General features: G+C 41.8%; 1 pseudogene across 1 annotated transcript; it reads left to right on the top strand.

The window, feature by feature from the left end:
* Positions 1 to 11,685: 11,685 nt before the first annotated feature.
* LOC120291955 lies at positions 11,686 to 13,389 on the top strand (annotated as a pseudogene). The gene is made up of 2 exons (XR_005549746.1): positions 11,686 to 11,721; positions 12,276 to 13,389. The product of XR_005549746.1 is annotated as an uncharacterized LOC120291955 (transcript).
* Positions 13,390 to 19,446: the final 6,057 nt, after the last annotated feature.

Here is a 19,446-nt window from a genome sequence, read left to right as displayed (position 1 = left end):
GCAGAATGCGAGTCAAGCTTCTTCGGGTTCTTTGAATGATCGATTCAAGCCCTTGCTCTTGATTCAAGCAAATGCTAAGAGTGAAGAGGTGACTCAGGCGAAGGAAGATTTGACAAAGCTAGAAGGCATTGTTCGGTCAATGGGAGATTTCCGGCTTGTTCGTATTCCCAAGCATCCTTGATTCTATCTCAACCTTTTTTATGATGACAAAAAGGGGAGAGATATGATTTGAACTTTGAACCTTGAACTTTTTGAACTTGAACTTTTAATTTGTTTTGATGTTTGACTTGACTTTTGTATCGGATGTGGGTGGAATTGGGATTTTGGATTATTGCTTATATTAAGTACTATTGATATCTTATGGATGGCTTTACTTATATGCAAGACTAACCTATTTTCTGTGGTTGCAGATTCTAGTGTTTCTAGTGTTATCAATAAGCCATCTATCTTTATGAGATATCCATAGTTGCTTGAGTAATGTTTTGCAGGTCAAAGTTATCCAAATCTGTAGGAAAGTTTTGTCACCATCAAAAAGGGGGAGATTGTTGGAGAAATCTTCTGGAGTATTTTGAAGCCGACAAAACGTTTCCATCGATCTAGTCTGAAAATTTGCAGACTCTACTATTTAAAGTCTCGAAGACCTCCGGTTGCCAGGACTCAAGACTCAAAGTCTATTCTCATTAACGAGTTTCTAATCCGTCGAAGAAGGGCTATCCAAGACTGGATGTTTCGTTAAGGATTTGACCTTATCGACTGGAGAAGATCTCTTGGCTGGATATGACATAACAGAATCCTTTATTAATTCAAATATTAAGGATCCGATGATTGGCGAAGTATACTTGGAAGGTTCTACTTATGGAAACCAAGATCCTGATTGTATGGGCGAGCAGGATTAATGGGCTATCGACATGTTCCTTAAATAGATCGAATGATCTTCCTAATTGATTCTGTCCAACGGAAGATTAAAATAATTCCTTTGGTAAGTGCCAACGGGTATGATGGCATAAAGGAGTATAAAAGGAAGACGTTTGGTTGTTCGAGTGTGTGCGCGATAGAAGAATTCCAAAGTCTACGAAGCTCTTTGTTCTTAGTCAATTCATTTTCTAAGCGAAATCTTATACACAAAAGAGAGTTCATATTACTGAGAAACCTTGAGGAAGTGTGATAGAGTATCTACACTGTGAAATCAAGGGAGAACCTTGCTGTAACATCTCTTTTGTTCATAGTGAAATCCAGCTAGTGGGCTGTCAGTGCGAAAGATTGGACGTAGGCTTGGAATAAGCCGAACCACTATAATTTATGTGTTCATTTTCTCTTCCCTACTCTCTGCTTTACTTTGATCATAATTCGCCTTGTTAACGAAAGGAGAACTTCCTATCTATTGTCTGCTTAGTATTGCTCTCTTATCTCGAGAAAATACTTTTACACCTATTCACCCCCCTCTAGGTGCTTATACTAGCTATCTCAAATACAACCTGTCTAGTCTCTAATTAATATAACCTAACCACCTAACATGCAAAATTTAGGTAATTAAATCATTAATCTAATCTAACTAACCATCTAATCATTATTTAACATAAACTAATCATCCTCTAAGCATAATTAACCTCCTAAGCAAGGTTTAGTGAGTAAACTCACTGGATTAGCATTTTGATGAGTTCACAGTGACAGTAACACCGAGACGGGCGATAAACTCCCAAGCAATGATACCAAGCAAGGCCGAGAAAGGCTCATAAAGGCCTCCCAAAGTCCCAAAACCCTTGCTGGTCTTCAGCTTTTGCTTGATAGCCGAAAGGGCTGAACCCATCAACTTCAGCAGTTGAAACAGCGAAGATGGGACAACAGGCTGTAGTGGGGACCAAGCGAAGCTACGGCAGGGCTCCGGTAGTTGGCGCACGAAGAATTGCTAGGCTGGAACGTGTGAGCTGGGCCGAGCGAGAGACGGAGGAAGAAAATGGGCTGGCATCGCTACTGGCCAAATAAGGAGACAGGCGAGCGAAGGGATTCAGTCAACGTGGGGAAAGTGATGACTAGCGGCAATATGAGAGAGAGAAAAGATGGGATGATGGTGCGGGTGGGAGACGTGTGGCCAAGAGGAGGAATTGGTGGAGTGTGGGCTGCTTCGGTGGACCAAAATAAAAGAACGAGCTGTAGGGGAGATGGGCAGAACATAAGGGAAAATGAAAGAGAAGTGTAGGGAGCATGTGAAAGAAAAGAGAGGGAGGAAGTCAGTTGGTGGGGCCCCTTTCACGCCTGAGCTTCAAACGAAGGAGAGGGAGAGAGACGTGCGAGAAAGAGAGAGACCGAAGGAGGGGGAAATGGCAACGGATGAGGGAGAAAGAGGGAGCAAAAGTCAAATGGATATATCCAAAATTCATCATAACTTGGCTTCAAAATTCTTCATGCATATCCCCTTGCTCCCTTAATACTTTCTTGCATATTTAATCCACAAATAACTCAATTTGATGCCAATGTTGTAGCCCCCATTCAAGGCTCCAAATTTCACTACTTTGGACTTCAATTTCTTCACCAATTTTCCAATTTGATGTCAAATTTTGTTGAAGAAGAAGCTCACACAATTTCTACAAGTTCCTTTCACCAAATAGCTCGGTAAGAAGGCCAAAAAATCCCTTCGATTTGGCCCATATGAATTTTCATTTTTTCCGAATCGTCCGATTAATTTTCCGTAAAAAATCCCGAGCTCGCCGAAAAATCTTCAGAGGATGAGTCGACGTTCCTAAAATAAATCGTGACATGGCAAAACTTTCAATTTCTAAAATCGAGTTTAAATTCGCTGTTAATTTCAATATGACGCGATTTAAGCGAGACCTAATCTACCGGATAGCTTTTATGAATTTTTAGTGCAACTCACCTGCGGTCGATTATTTTTAGCCACATTGTGCATCTTGGACACATTGGCGACTCTCGATTGTCGTGAAAATCTCGATGTTTCAAATACGGACATAGGGTACAAAAATGATAGAAAAATCGGTCTAGTGCCATTCAACAAGAATTTTGCAATTAGGTGGAATCATCCACACGAATCACATACCTCGTCGAATCGACTATGTCCAGTCTCTTATCGATTTTGACTATATTTGCAATGACCCTTGCAAATTAGCACAATCGAGCAATCAATTTCGAGTCGAATTCTCAAGGTTATTGCATTAAAATCCCTTAACGGCTCTACCTAATAGGCTAATTATCTCATGAGGGACCCTCTCGAGAATAAGGCCATAGGCATGTCGATGAAAAGCCCAACTTATTAAATTGAAAATAAAGTCTGAAATTCAAGATGTCATAGAAGGACTTGGAGGAAAGACTGTGCCAAAAAGCAAAGGAGCGGCACAATAATGGCAATTTCTCTGGTTATATGCACGTTTGCATCGAGTTTGAGTCGGCATATCTTGGGGATGCGGCATGGAGACTCTGTGGCTAGCTTTTCTTCTGAAACTTCCATCCATTATGCATAATATCTCAACGGGAATGCCTCAGAAGAAAGATTGTGCCAATAATTAGAGGAACGGCACAATAGCGGCATTTCCTCCAATTATATGCATGTTTTCATTGAGTTTGAGTCGACATATCTTAAGGTTGCTGCATGGGGACTTTCCTGCTTGCTTTTCTGCCGAAACTTCAATCCATGCTGCATAATATTTCAACAGGAAGGCCTCGAAAGAAAGATTGTGCCGAAAATCAGAGGAATGGCACAATAGCGGCAATTTCTTCGGTTATATGCATGTTTGCATTGAGTTTGTGTCGGCATATCTTGGGGATGCGACCGAGGACTTTCTGCTGGCTTTTCTTCCAAAACTTCCATCCATTCTGCATAATATTTTGATAGGAAGGCCTCAGTGGATAGGTTGTGCCAAAAATCAAAGGAATGGCACAGTAGTGGCATTTTCTCCAGTTATATGCACATTTGCTTTGAGTTTGAGTCGGCATATCTTGGGGATAAGTACACTAATGGTGCCATAAGTTGTGTACGGCGCTCACTTTGGTGCCAAAAGTTTCCGTCGGATCACTTAAGTGCCAAAAAATTTGAAAAACGCTCACTTTGGTGCCAATGACGACGAAATTGGCCGGAAATCCGACTTGGCCTTTTTTATTAATTTTTGAAGCCGACATGGCTCGTCAGAGAGTTGAGTCAGCATCCAAACACCAAAACGACACCGTTGGGCATTTTTCCCCCAACTTTGAAACCCTAATCCTCAAATTGAGAGAGAGGAAAGGCTCGTCTTCGTGTCTTCTTCTTCCTCGAAGACCCACACCAGCAATGGCACCAAAGACGGCACCGGCCAAAGCAGCGAAGACACCAGCAAAGTGACACCAGCAACGCACCAGCGCAAAGAGCGCACCAACAGCACCTTCGACCCATCTTCTTCCTCCTCCTCCTCCGCCCTTGCCTTCGATTTTTCCTACAACAATCTCGTCTCTCCTCGCTCACCTAGTCGAGCAACTCCAATGGTGGCTGAGCGACGGTGGCCGAGCAGCGACGATGGCCGAGCGACGGCGGGCGAACGACGGTGGCCGAGCGGCGGAAACCCTAATTTCAACCCCCATGTGAGCTAAACGGCGTCGTTTCCATGAAGCCATCCATGTAGGACAGCAAAACAACGTCATTTTCTTAAGGAGGATCGAAAACGACGTCATTTAAAGGCCTATCGATTTTAAAAATAAAATAAAAAAGCTACGTAATCATTTTGGCCGAAATCTTTCGCCGGTGGCCGGAATCTTTCGCCGGTAGCACCAAAGTGATTGTTTTTCCTCTGATTTGGCACTTAAGTGATCCCACGGAAACTTTTGGCACCAAAGTGAGCACCGTACACAACTTATGGCACCATTAGTGTACTTATCCCGCATATCTTGGGGATGCAACATGGGGACTTTCTGGCTGGCTTTTCTTCTGAAACTTCCAACCATTTTGCATAATATCTTGCCAGGAAGGCCTCGGAAGAAAGATTGTGCCGAAAATTAAAGGAATGGCATTGTAGCGGCATTTTCTCTAGTTATATGCACGTTTGCATTAAGTTTGAGTCGGCATATTTTGGGGATGCGGCATGCAGGCTTTCCAATTGGGTTTTCTTCCAAAACTTCCATCCATTCTGCATAATATTTCGACGGGAAGGCCTCGAGGAACAATCGTGCCGAAAATAAGAGGAATGGCACAATAGCAGCAATTTCTCCAGTTATATGCACGTTTGCATTGAGTTTGAGTCGAAGGTTAATGGAGGTTGGATTTGAATATAAAGTGAAAGTCGATAATTTTTTTTATGAGATGAAAAAGTACCCAACAGAAATTGGTGACTTTTTACTTAAGAGATGACGAATCCATCTAAATGGCAATTTATTGTTTCACAACATCATCTTTCTTTATCATACATTCACATAAGAGGTTTTCTACCTAACTGAGTAGGAGGAGTCCATGGATAACATGAACCGATCTCTCCGGTTTGATTGAGCTTACAAGGACCATTGGGAAAGATCTTCCATATGGACTTCGTACAATAAGCATCCCTACCACCATCATATATGTCAAACCTTTGAAATTGACCTGGCCATGCAAAGCTACAAAAAAAAACAATGTCTTATAGAAGAAATTGGGTCTAAATTTGAATCCCCAGCCCTTAGTCGTTATGTCCTGGATTCCAAGATCGTCGTCTTTGGATTTGCAATGCACTTGAAGAGTAGTTCCAGCAGGCAAATTGTTATTGATCTCAACATATGTCTTGCTAAACAAACTTCCTGCACAACTAGTTACAAGTAAAGAACAAATAAAAAGGCCCTTTACTGGTGAGCTCCTCATTGTGTAATACATTGCTCCAATATCAACATCATTCACTTATTTATGGAGGGAGAGTGGAGGATATCTTATCTTGCCAACTAGCCACAACCGTATGACCTTTTATTTCTGTTCCTTTTTACTATGGGATAATAATTGCCATATTCCTTTATTTATTTTTTTCCTTCTTTTATTTTTCTTCATTTTCGCCTTTTCATCGAAGTTTCCTTTTCCGCAGATGCCATACATTGACTAATCTTCGGTATGAGAATTGCCATATTACCTTCTTCTTTTCTTCAACTTTGATAGTATGGGATAAGAATTCCCATATTACCTTTTATGTTTCCTATAACCTTTTATAATCTTTCCTTTTTGTTATGTGATAAAAATTGCCATATTACCTTTTATATGCTTTCCTTTTTACTCCGGGATAATAATTGCTACATTACCTTGTCTTCTTCTTGATTTTTACTTTGGGATAGTAATTGCCACATAAAATTAGCTACCGAGTATAATGTGATATCCTAAAGTTTCAGTCATGTTTTCAATTGAATGAATCGGGCCTTTCATCGATGCGTCTATAGTGTTATTCTCTAAGCTAATCACTCATAAGATAATTAGACTATTTGGAGAAATCATTAAAAGATTTTAATGCAATAGACTTCAGAATTTGACCAGAATCAACTACTCGACTGTGCTCATTTGCAGAGATCATTACGGCACGAGTTAAAAATTGATTGGAGATCGAGATAGGTCGGTTCGACTAAGATGTGTGGCTAAACGTGGGTGATTCCACCAAATTGCAAAATTTTCTTCGATCGATACTATACTGATTTTTCCGTCGTTTTGGAACCGTGTGTCCGTATTTGAAACCTCGAGAATTTCACGACCACCAAGAGTTGCCAATGTGTTGAAGAGATACGTTGTGGCTTGAAAATAATCAACCACGGGTCAATTGCACCAAAAATTTCTAAAAGCTACCCGATAGACTATGTTAGGCTAAAGTCGCGCAGATCGAAATTAACTGCTAATTTGAATCCAATTTCAGAAATTGAAAGTTCTGCCATGTCAAGAGTCATTTTAGGAACGTCGACCCATCCTCCGAAGATTTTTCTACAAACCGAGATTTTTGGCGATAAGTCAATATAGAGCTGTTTTTGTCCGAAAAATTAAGGGGACTATTTTTTATCACGTTTTTGGAATGCAAGATGGTTCTATTGGCATGGAAAAATATCATTTTGATCGTGGACACGATGGTGGAATTTTTTAAGGCTGAATTGAATCAATTCAAGAGAGAATTGAAAAGGATTTGGGGGAAATTGCTTCGAAATTCATAGCCCCCCTTAGTCCACTACCTTTGGACCATCTCGATAGCTTCTAAAGGAAGCTTTGTGGCTGGAAGAATTGCTAAGGAAGCAAGCAAACCGGTGGGCCATGATCAAGGGGACAAAGGGGTGAGGTTGAAGCCATTTATGACCCTCCAAGCTTTCTTGTCTCCCTTTCTTCTTCTTCACTAGCCACTTTCCCCATTTCCATGTTGTTTGAAGCTCCAAAAGACCAGAGAAAACCGCAGCCTTTTCCCCTTGCCGTCAAGTAGCCCGTCGCACGCCGCTGGAGCCATCGCAAGCTGCCTGCTTGCCCGTTGCGCCCCCACGAGCCTCGCGTGCTCATCTTACTATCCCACACTCTTGTTGCACCTGGCCGTCACCCCTTGCCATCTCGAGCTGGTTCCACCATCGTGGTTGCCGTTTAGGTTGCCACCGTCACCCGCCGTTGGCCATCCAACCTCGCAACAGCCCATCCGCCTCACCCTCATCGTTTCAGCCCAAGACCACCATCCCAACAACTCCCTCGGCCCAACCATAGAAACTAAACCCAACAAGAAGCCGTGCGCTGTTTGGCCCACTTTGGACCGCTTAGGACCTTGTAGTACATTGCCGCTTTGGAGTTTGTCGCTCATCTCCGCTTGCCATCGCCGTGAACTCATCGAATTTCAAAATCGGTGAGTTTACTCACTAATCTCCACTTAAAAAGTTAATTATGCTTAAGGGTTGATTAGTTTAGGATAAGTATGGTTTAGGTGGTTAGTAAGAACAGATTAGAAATTTAATTAACCGTTATTGTATGTTAGGTGGTTAGAGTAGCTTAATTAGCAACTAGATAAGCTATAGTATTTATTTAGATTGGTTAGAAGATTTTTTGGGCTCGTCTCAATATTTAATTAGGCTTTTTCGACCTAAGTTGCATTTATGGTATTTATTTAATTAATTTTGATAATTATTTAATCATTTATTATTTTTCAGAAATTAGACCGGGATAGTCGGTGACCAGAATTTCGTGCCGATCGCAATGGTATGATTGGTTTATTTAATTAAGTGTTGGTTTGTGCAATTTGGGTGTTGATTGTAATTTTGGGTATTTATCCCAAAATTTAATAATTTCAGTATTTAATTGGGAAAATACTGGGCGTCAGTTTACAACACCAAAAATGTTTTTATAGACTATATAATTAGTGGGATGTTATAAATTAAGATATTATATTTTTGGCTTAGTTCTACCGTGTACCCGCACACAATTATTTTCTTTGGGTATTACAAAAACAATGAAAAGGTTAGTGGATGAGTATAATATCTCTAAATCAGCTTCGGTGAGCATATATCAACTTTGGTGAGCTATACTATCTATCCATATCAGCTTAGGCGAGCATTGGTTATATATCAACTTAGGTAAACAGTAATCGTTTCAATGAAACAACTTGATAGATAGTATTGTATGATAGATAGTATTGATTTAAGTTGACAGATAGATGGTATGGATGATATGGAATCGAATAGGTCGATTGACTGATGATTGAATTTGATTGGATTCAAAGTGACTAGTCAAGTGGTTGAATCATACTGACTTGCAAGAAGGGACTGAGGCAAAGGTAAGTCTTCTATCTCGTGCGTGACTAGATAACATTTGGGTTTATTTCCTTCCTAGTCGGTACTTAGGGGGTGAACTTACTAAGACATCGTCTCACCCCATTGTGGGGTAACATTTACAGGTCCTTATATGGCAGTACCTTCCGAGCATTTTGGACAGCCGAAGAAGGTCACCGAACAACACTCTCAAATTTCCCTCCCTTGGAGTCAAGGAGCTTGGGTCTACGAATTCATGAGATCCCTTTGTTTGGGTTGATGCGGGTCTACCCCCATAAGGAATCCCATAAATTTAGATCATGGTATCAACACGAGCAAAATGGACCAAGAGAAAGCCCCCTTTTGGAGTCTGAGATTCCTAGGTTGGTGCTAGAGATAGCTTTTGGCGAGGGTACGGTTGACCTTCCAGGTGGTTCAATGGTAGACCCGAGTTTATCGAATCCAAGGTCCTCGGAGTATTCAATTGAAGACTCGAATGTTTAGGGGACTAGTAGCTTTTCCATCTTTTGCAGACTTGTATATATAGACTAGTGTTGTATATAACTTGGTCTGATATGTATATAAGGGTGTTGTGGTTTTCGAAAATTTGTTTCCTATCCCATATGATTGTTGTGCAGGGATTATTATTTTGCATGCGTATTAAAATGAATGAGTCGGCGACACGTCCTAGGATGTCATTATTTAATCGACCACTGAGGGATGGACACACGTTCAAAGGATCGGGGCATGAGCCCCGATGAGGGTCAACCTTGCCTAGGCAAGGATTAACCTTGGCAAGGACTCCCCTCATCAGATTTGGCAAGGCCGGCCCTTACCTAGGCTAGCACGACCTCACTCGATTGACACCCGTAGAGGTCGCCCTAGCCTAGGTGAGGGCTCGCTAAGGCTTGCCCTTGCCTGGCCAAGCCTTTTCTATGGCGGCGAGGCCAACCTATTGGCTATCACTGTGGCTGGTGGCCGGCCACCGAAAAAAAAAAAAAAAAAAAAAAAAAGCCAAGGAGAAAAGAAAGAAAATAAAGAAAAGAATGAAAAAAACAATAGAAATAATAATTTAAAAATTATTAAAATATTATTAGAAAATGTCCATGTTAGCAATGGCGGTCCTACATGGCACTATCAACATCCTCGTCAATATTTTATTGCTAAAATTTGCTGAATAGACTCAATTGGTAGTAAATAAAAAAGGTTGAGAACTGAATTGATAAAATTAAAAAGTTTAGAACTGAATTGATAAAATTAAAATGTTTAGAACTGAATTGGAAAAAAGTGCAATAAGTTTAGAACTTTTTAGACAATTTTCCCCACGTTACTCAAATAAGATTCCACTGATAGAAGCTCATTAAGTGTTCTATCATCTATGTATTGGAGCTTCTTCAATCAATCGTAAAGATTGCCTAGGATCTTGGGCTAATTTACTAGTATCCTCCACTAAGATTGTCCTGCCCTTTCTTACCGAGAGATAATATCAGCGGGGCTACTTTTTCTTGCTGTATCTTTGAACCCCGGGAGTTAATCTGAAGCTTTTTCCTTGATTTTTATTTTGACAATTCTCTTCTTCAACGACGTCAATCCTTTCGTCGGCCAATAAGGCCACCTCTCTTCCAAGAGCAACTCTCCCTTCTCTTGTTTCCGCATAATCATTTCCTTGAGAAAAATAATTTGTCAAGAGATTAGTTACTTCACTTTGTAATCCATTAACATGTGTATTAAATGAAGGCGAAGATATAGCCTTAATAGCAATTCTATGAATTTTCAAAATCATAAAGGATAATTAAAAGATAGTATTACAAATGGAGGCTATCGGATCCTCAATCTATCAAATAGATGAAAATTTATGTTTCTATTTGGTACATTTGAAAGTTCATGCTAAAATTGTCACAACAATAAAGGTGTGTCTTTATATTTGACCTAATATCCTAAAAAAACCTTCAACTATGATTTTTATCCTAATTTTACAGTTTCTCTTATAATTGGGACTAGAATTAGAGTTGGGGGTTTTATGAAAAAGAAAAGAAAAGAGGGGCCGCTACTTTGGCTGCGTTTGGGAGTAGCTTCTCAAGGCTACTTTGAAGCCCCAAGGATCTTTGAGCCAAATATGGGGTGTTTGGCAAAGAATTTTCAAAGCCCCTTTGCAAAATATTAGCCTTGAAGGGCTGAAAGCCCAAGGCGGTGGGGGCTGCCTTGGGCTTTCAGCATGCCGAAAATGCCGAGAGTGAGGGTTAAAAACTTTTTTTCTTCCTAAATTATCCTTGTCGATTCTTCGTTTTTCCGGTTTTCCCTCTCATCGTCTTCTTCTTCTTGGGTGTTCATCTTCTTCACGGAGACCTTGCTCGCGTCGGCCACTGCCGGCAGCCCTCGACCGCACCAGCACCACCCGCACCGGCACCCAAGCCGCCGACCACCGCGACGCCAGCCCTCGACCGCACCAGCACCACCCGCGCCGACGACCCACGAGCCCTCTCTGCTCCACCGCCGCTGCGCCTCCACCAAATCTGAACCCGAGCGGACCGCTGCCCCTTTCGAACCGCACCTGCAGCAGATCGCGAAGCTCGCCGTGCCGATCTCGCTCGACGACCGCATCACTGCTGATTGCTGCTCACCTCCGCCCGACGCCGTCGTCACTCAGCAGCTCGCGACCCAGCACGAGGCCCTTACCGCTCGGCTCTGCTGTCCCGATCTCACTTTGTTTGAGTGCCCCGACACCAGATCCGAGCTCGCCTCGCCCGACGCCGCCGTCGCCACCTAGCAGCCCACGACCCGGCGCTTGACTCCACCGCGCCGGTCGACACTTCCACTCGTCGTTTGCAGGACCTCCGCCTCAGCAACTCGCCTCCGTCACGCCTATGCCCACCGTCCTCCGCTCGGTCGCCGACCCCCACGCCCCGCTGTGATGCTGGTTTTCCCCCTTCGCCGGAGCCCGACGCCACCGCGCCTTGGCACCACCGCCCGCGAGCGGTCGCCGGCGGGTCCTCCCGCGACCCGATGCCCTGGATCTACGTCGCTGCGGGGTCGCCGGAGGTTGAGGCGGCGTCGCACGACCCGCCGCCCTAGATCCGAGGTGGCCGGAGGTCGTGGCGGCGTTGTGTGACCTCGGGCAGCCTTTGCCGGTGGTCTTTGGGGGTCGCTCGACCCCGGGTAGCCCTCCCCAGTCGTCTACGGGGCTGCCTAAGTCAGATGTTGGCTGCCGGCGACAAATTTCATTACCGGTGTTCGCTTGCCCTTGCCGGTCAATTTTTTATTTATTTTTCTTTTGATTATTTTTTATCACAAAAGTTCTTTGTAAATGTAATTCCCCCAAACACCATTTTGCTCAAAAATACTTCATAAAAGGCTTTCAAATTATAATTTACCAAACACAATTTGCATTTTGGAAAACACCATTGCCTCAAAGGTCTTTGCATTTTTCTAAAGACTTTCCCAAAAAGCTTTCCCAAACGCACCCTTTATATTGCTTTTGCCTTATAAATAAGAGAGGCCGGCCCATCAGGCTCTGAAGGAGCAGCAGCTAGCTAAAAGATAAGCCTCAGCCTCCCCCTGTCTATGTTATCTCTTATTCTATTGGATCCTGCAAGCTGAGGCAGAGCAATGCTGCATTCAGTTCCGGGCATAAATCTGTGATTTCAGGGTTCGGTCGGTCGAATGGGCAAATCTCCCTTCTTGAATCACGGTCGACTAAATTTCAGACCAGTTTCCCAATCAGGTGCTGCATTACTTCCTTCCGTTGGAGCGGGAGGGGTGGATTCAAGAGGCACGTGGTCGTCCAAGGAGCCCATCCAAATTCGGACCAGGAAGAGGAAGACCAAGAAGAGTTTCGAGTAATGACAGCAACGAGGAGCCAGTACAACGACATTGTCATAGTGGACACTGCAAGATCCCGGTTCCTGTTGTTGGACTCCACCCACAACGTTCACAGCATGGTGAACAAAGGAGAGGACAAATGGAGTGGTTCCTACTGGGACGAGTTTGCAAGCCTGCCAGCCATAGTCCCCGAAGGCCCCATCGCCATCTTTGGATTAGGGGCGGGACTGCTGCTCATCTGATGCTGCAACTGTGGCCTTGGTTGCAGATTGAAGGGTTGGAGATTGACGAGGTTCTGATTGACAAAGCCAGAGAGTATATGGGGCTCTCTGATTTGGAAAAGCCTAATCGAGCAGGTGGGATGCTCAGCGTTCACATTGGCGATGTCCTTTCTGCTGTGGTAAAGGATGATGGAGGATATTACTCAGGGATAGCAGTCGACTTGTTTGCGGGAGGCAGGGTGTTGCCGCAGTTGCAGGAGGTCGAGACTTGGGTGGAGTTCAAGGAGAGGTTGATGCCCAGTGGTCGCATCATGGTGAACTGCGGGGGAATTGATGACACCGATCCCACAGGAATCACTAGAAAGTGGGAGCTGAATTCCACAATCAAGGCAATGCTGAGTGCATTCCCAGGAGAGTTGAGCTGGAGAAGAACGGCACAGGCAGAAGGTGAAAACTATCTAGCCCTCACCGGACCTTCGCCTGATCTTGATTTGTGGTCTGCCAAAGTACCCGGTCGTTTGAGCAAGAATGTCAGAGAATGGAGGCCTTGTATTTGACTTATCTTGCCCGAACAAAATTGACATGTAAATAGCCCTCATTTCATGATATGTTTGAGACGTGCAGGAACCGTGTTCTATCCATATTACTAAAGAGATCATTTGCATCTGCATCTCCTCTCTTCATTCAACTTCATCTTTGTTCGGATGTACCATCCATCAGTCAGGTAATGGTACTGGATGCCTCCTCCACTACTCATGCTAGATTCTACAGTGGTATGATTAGACTTCACAACGGTCCACAGTAATGTTTCGTTCTGAATGGTCTTCCCGCAGCCAAGGATGCGAAGAGAGAGAGAGAGAGCGTGTGTTTTTTATGTGAGGGTAGGCTTTTTGACATAAAAGATAATTATAGTGTAAGCTAGAGATAGATTGACGCTGTTTTTTGCTAGCCTTTTTCCTTAAACTGAGCACGAAGGAAAACTTATCCCCACTATATGCGGATGCGTATTCCAATTTTGACAGCAAATCATTTAGTTCTGCTATATAAGCAATGCTTATCAAACCTATACAAGTCAAGATTTTGTCCTTGCAATATCCACAAAAGGAAATGAGGAAGGGCATTTTTCTGGTATAAAAGAACAAGAAAGGGGACCTTCTGGACGTGATTCCAAAAGGGAACCGACTTGATGACGAACGCCTTGAACGTGAGAATCCAATGGGTGAGTACGTGAAAGTTTTATAGAACCCATCACGCATTAATGAATGGAAACTCGGGATAATTTGAGGAATCATGTCTGAGACCTCCTATTTTAATACCCATTAGACTTCACTTTGTTCTCAACATGAGATTTTTTGCACCATAGTTATGTCAGGGTTCGCACCTGCACTGTGTGCATAATCCACTTATTCGGATCTACAGGTGATTAGTTGGGGTATGGAAGAACCCTCTGAAGTCCTTCGGATCTAACGCCACTACTCGCTAAGCATTAATTCAATGGAGATGTTGCCAAAAAGTTCTTCAGAAAATCAAGCAATTATACGAAGAAAAGAGGAAGAGAATTTGGAAGCAACATGTGTATCCCAGTCAATCAAACAATCATCAAGAGCCTGCCTTTCACCTCAAGAACAATTTTAACCCACTTTTCAAAAGTCTAAAAAAGCACAGCGTTCTACCCGCACGATAATTTTGGCATCTGTCAAACTCCGTTGAGAATCACCGTTTTCAAATCTTAATGGCTTAAATCGTGGAAATTTGGTACTAGCATCAATTTCGCTTTGTTGCACGTTCGATAAGAAAAAACTTTAGATGAATAATTAAACGTTGTTGGATTTTGGATTTTATTTCCAGTTAAAAACAAGCTCTATCTCCTCCCTCCCCACCTCAATTTCAGCTGAACCATCATCGCCATGACACTGACCATCATCGCTTCCGGACACGTTCACTTGCCATCGTCGCTAGCTGACACAACATTCGCCATGCCCCAGTCGCATCCATAAGGCCGCTGATTGAGCCACCAACGATCGCTGTCATGGCCATATCACCATAACCACTCACATCTTTCTCCCGCATATCTCTCTATAGAAGAAATTTTGTGCCTTACTTCAAGTTCTATGAGAAAATTGTCCGAAATATCAAATGTTTATTGTACTTTAACCAATTTAGTTTAAATATTTTTAAATTTTCTATTGAGTCGTAAATACTTTCACATTTTGTTAATTAAGTTCATTCAGACAATTTTAGACGGAAATTGCTAATGTAGATGCCGATCATTCTATGTGGCACGACCTATCGAGGTCAAAAATATATAATGACTCCTATTATACTTTCTTGTGATAGTTGCTCAGTCTTAGGTTGTGGTGTTTCCTAACCACTTATTGATTTAAGGTTTTGTTCATCCTACCGACATTTCGTGTGATGGACGTTGAGAAACAAGGTGCAATTTGCACCAATACTGAACTTTGACATAACGAACATGCTCCCCTCCTATGGTTAAGGATGATCACACTAAATGAAATACATCATACGAAACAATGGTACCAATTAAGAAGAATTTTACTTTTCAACAAGAATGTAAGATATGGGTCCAACCCAACAGGCCTTATCCAATTGTATTCCCCATGAATTTTAATTCACCAAGGTCACTATGAGAAGATTTTTTAATTATAAGATAAAAAAAAAAATGTGAGGATTTGTAATAGATAATTTGTTGTATGGGCAATGTTAAGGAAGACAATGCTTTTTATTTTGGATGGAACTTCTCAATTATTACAAATGTGATATTCTTGACCACCCTAGGAAAGCCGACAAGGTGGTTGATGCTCTTAGTCAGAAATCAACTATCGCACAAGTGATGGTTTGAGAATGGAGTCTTCTTGAAGGAATTTGAGATTTGGAATACAAATGTGAGGTAAATCAACTTTCTAATCTTTTGGCTACTCTTAGAATTGAATTGGAAGTGTAGTCGAAGATTAAAGCATTACAACAAGACGACCTCGAACTTCAGAAAATTTGGAGAGTTTCAAAAAGGGATAAGTGCTACGAAAGTCTTAAAACTTATCACGAAAATGCAATTGAGTCTTAAAACTTGCAAATAAGTCCAAAAACTTATCAAAATGTTTCATTTGATTCATAAAATCGACGCCATTAGCCTTTTCCGTTAAAAATACTGACGTGGCATTTAAAATTAATTTATATTTTCCACGTGGCTTTTTTAATGATTTTTATTCAATTTTTTAAAATAGATTTAAAAACTAAAAAATTAGATTTATTCATTTTATCTTATTTTCAACCAAAAAAAAGAAAAGTGAAAATTTATTTAAAAAGAAAACAGTTCAAAAAAAGGCAGCCTCACTTTGGAGGGGCCGACGACGGTTCTGCCGGTCCTCACCTCGGGTGGCCGGCCCTCCTTGGCCAAGGCGGGCCGGCGACCCTCGCCAAGCTCAAGCGAGGAGCCCTAGATCTAGACACGCCGACCCTCGCGAGGGCCGGCGACCGTCACCCGCCTTGGGTGACGCCTTGTCGGCCCTTGCTCGAGGCCGGCGAGGCTTGCCGGATCTCGGCAAGGCTCACCCCGAGATCCCAGCAAGCCTCATCGACCCCCACGATGGCTAGCGTGCCCAAATTTGGGCACCTCGCCCAAGCTTGGCGAGGGTCGCCAGCCCTCGCTTGGGGCTAGCGAGGGCGACCGACCGCCAACCCCTCCGATGAGGCTGGCTTTTTTTTTTTTTTGAACTGTTTTCTTTTTTAAATAAATTTTCACTTTTTTTTTTTTTTTTAAATAAGATAAAATGAATAAATCTAATTTTTTATTTTTTAAATCTATTTTTTTAAATGAATAAAAAATCATTAAAAAAAGCCATGTGGAAAATAAAAATTAATTTTAAATGCCACATCAGCAATTTTAACGGAAAAAGCTAATGGCGTTGATTTTAGGACTCAAATGAAACATTTTGATAAGTTTTAGGATTTATTTGCACTTTTTGCAAGTTTTAAGACTCAAATGCATCTTTATAACAAGTTTTAGGACTTCCGCAGCACTTATCCCTTTCAAAAAAGAAAAAGTTTGATTTTTAAGTGACTAAAGATGGAGTATTGAAATTCCATAAACAATTGTGCATACTCAACAATGCAAAACTAAAGGAAGAAATCCTATCAAATGCTCATCAAAGTAACTACAACATACATCTAGGTAGCATAGAGATGTGCTGGAATCTCAAACAATATTATTGGTGGAATGGCATGAATGTTGATAGCGCCAAATATATCGCCAAACGTTTAATGTGTCAACAAGTAAAGGCACAGCATTTCAAGCCTAGTGGATTATTTCAACCACTAGAAATCCCAAAATGGAAATGGGAACATATCACAATGGGCTTCGTCATGGGACTTTCAAGGTGCCAAAGAGGCCATGATTCTATCTAGGTAATAGTTGACAAGCTAACCAAGTCAGCTCATTTCTTGGCAGTACGAAAGGATTTCTTATTGGAAGAATACACAAGGCTTTATGTCCAATAGATAATTCGATTTCACGGAGTGCTAGTGACAATTATTTTGGATAGAGACCCCAAGTTTAGTGTCACGTTTTGGAAAAGTCTTCAGACAGCTATGGGAGTGAAACTTTAGTATAACATAGCTTATTGTCCACAGACGGATGGCTAATCTGAAAGGATGATCCAAATGCTCGAAGATATGCTACGAGTGTGTGTGCTTGATTTTAAAGGAGGTTGGGAAGAATAGCTACATCTCATCGAATTAGCCTACAACAATTTCTACTAGTAGAGCAATGGGATGGCACCACTCGAAGAGTTATACGGATGAGCTTGCTGTGGCATCCTGGAATTTCAAAAAAAAAAAGTAATCCCTAAATATGTCATGAGCTATGGATAGGCGATAGAAGTACCGCTATTGTATTTTGTAGCCTCCTAGTCCATGAGTTGCAATGAGATGTATGGCCAAGTCTTTAATGGATGAATTTTGGGAAAGGAAGTTTTATCTTTGGCCATGTGTGTGTGATAAATTGGAACTTATGGAAATTATAATTTCAAGTGTATAGTTATCTTAATTTGTAATTTAGTACTTCAAGTTAATAGGAATTTAAGTAGTTTTAAAAGGGTTGATCTTAGGCTAATTAAGCTTGGGTCTTAGGCCCAAGAGGGATGGGCCTAAGATGGGCCAAGCTGGCCGGCCCAATAGAAGCCCACAAAGGGGCTGTCGCCGGCCCAAGTGCTAGCTCGGTTTAGAGGCAAGTTAGGATCCCCTTCCTACTCTTGCATGTGTGTCTTGCATGTGTGTCTTGCATGTATGTTTGGAGTGGTGTTGAATTTTGGGTGGTTAGGAGGGAGAAACCGAAGCTAGAATGACTTGTTCTTGAGTGATGTTGCTGTTTTCGCATGAACTGCCTGAGCCAGAATCTTGTGAGAGACTGCATGCATGTTTCGAGTTCGATTTTGACTTTAATTCCTTGATGAAAGTTGTATCCAACATATTAAACTACAACATAATAAAATTTGGTGCAAAATGGTGGAGATTTAAGGGGTCAAACCCTCATCCTACGGAGACACTAGATCTGGAACTGTTTTGCTGACCTTTTGGTAGATTTGTGGTTGCATGTTGATTTTTATCAAGAATATCTCTTCGACTTCTTCATGAAACTTGTAGAGAACATCTTGAATACTAACATACTCAAATTTTAAGTAAAATTAACAAGTGTAGCCTAGTGAATCGACTTACCCTTGAAGACGGTAAATCTGGAGACGTGGTACTGGACACCCGAGACTTCATGGACCTATATGGTGACTGTTCTTTAAACATTTGACTTAGATCCCTTAATGAAAGTTGTAAGGGACCTCTTGAAGTAAAACATATCCAAATTTCAGAGGAAACGAAGAAGAATAAGTGGGTAAAAACTCGGTATTTTGGAGATGACTACACTGGACGTTTCGGTGCTAGAACCAGAAGCTTCGGATGACTATAGGAAATTATCTAAAACGAATCTGGCCTAGAAGTATTCATGAAAAATATAATTTAGTGTCTTAACTATAACCTGGTAAAATTTCATAATTTTCGGAGGTCATTCAGGTATTTTAATCGAATTATTTCAAAACTGCACATTCTGTTTTATCCGAAATTGCCTGCTGTATTTGTGTGAATTATAATTTTGTGTGGAACTCTATTGGCCATGTGTTTTTCATGAAATCATTATCTTATTGTCTTTTCTATCACATGCCTTAATTTCATGATTTTTAAGAATCATATGGATTTTTAATTTAAATATTTTCAAAAATGGTACAAGCTGGAATTTAAATCAATTTCAAAAGGCATGATAAATGGACTATTCTAAATTGTACGAATTCCATAAATTTTATTGTTATGAATGATTGCATCTTGCTGCACGTATGATGATGACTGATGATGCATGTATAAATCAAAGGATGAAAGTGATTTTGTTTGCCATTACATCATGTGACATGCTGAGTTGAGACCTAAATTAGTAAACATGAACAATGATAAATGAGGAAACTATTTGTGGCGGATGATAATGCCCTAGGAGTATTAGGATGCCCGGGATGGGAGGTGCCGGATGCCGGAATGTATAGAGATACATGGCCGGATGGCCTCGGGAGTTCGAGATGCCCGGAATGGTTGGGTGCCGGAAGCCTCGGAGGTCTTTGCCCGAGGGGATGCCTCGTGATGCCAGTTGGGATGCGAGATGCCCGGAATGTGG

The sequence above is a fragment of the Eucalyptus grandis genome, chromosome 3 (genome assembly GCF_016545825.1).
Source record: "Eucalyptus grandis isolate ANBG69807.140 chromosome 3, ASM1654582v1, whole genome shotgun sequence".
Lineage (NCBI taxonomy): Eukaryota > Viridiplantae > Streptophyta > Magnoliopsida > Myrtales > Myrtaceae > Eucalyptus > Eucalyptus grandis.
The sequence above is the reverse complement of the archived record's forward strand: the minus strand, read 5'-3'. Positions and strand labels throughout refer to the sequence as shown.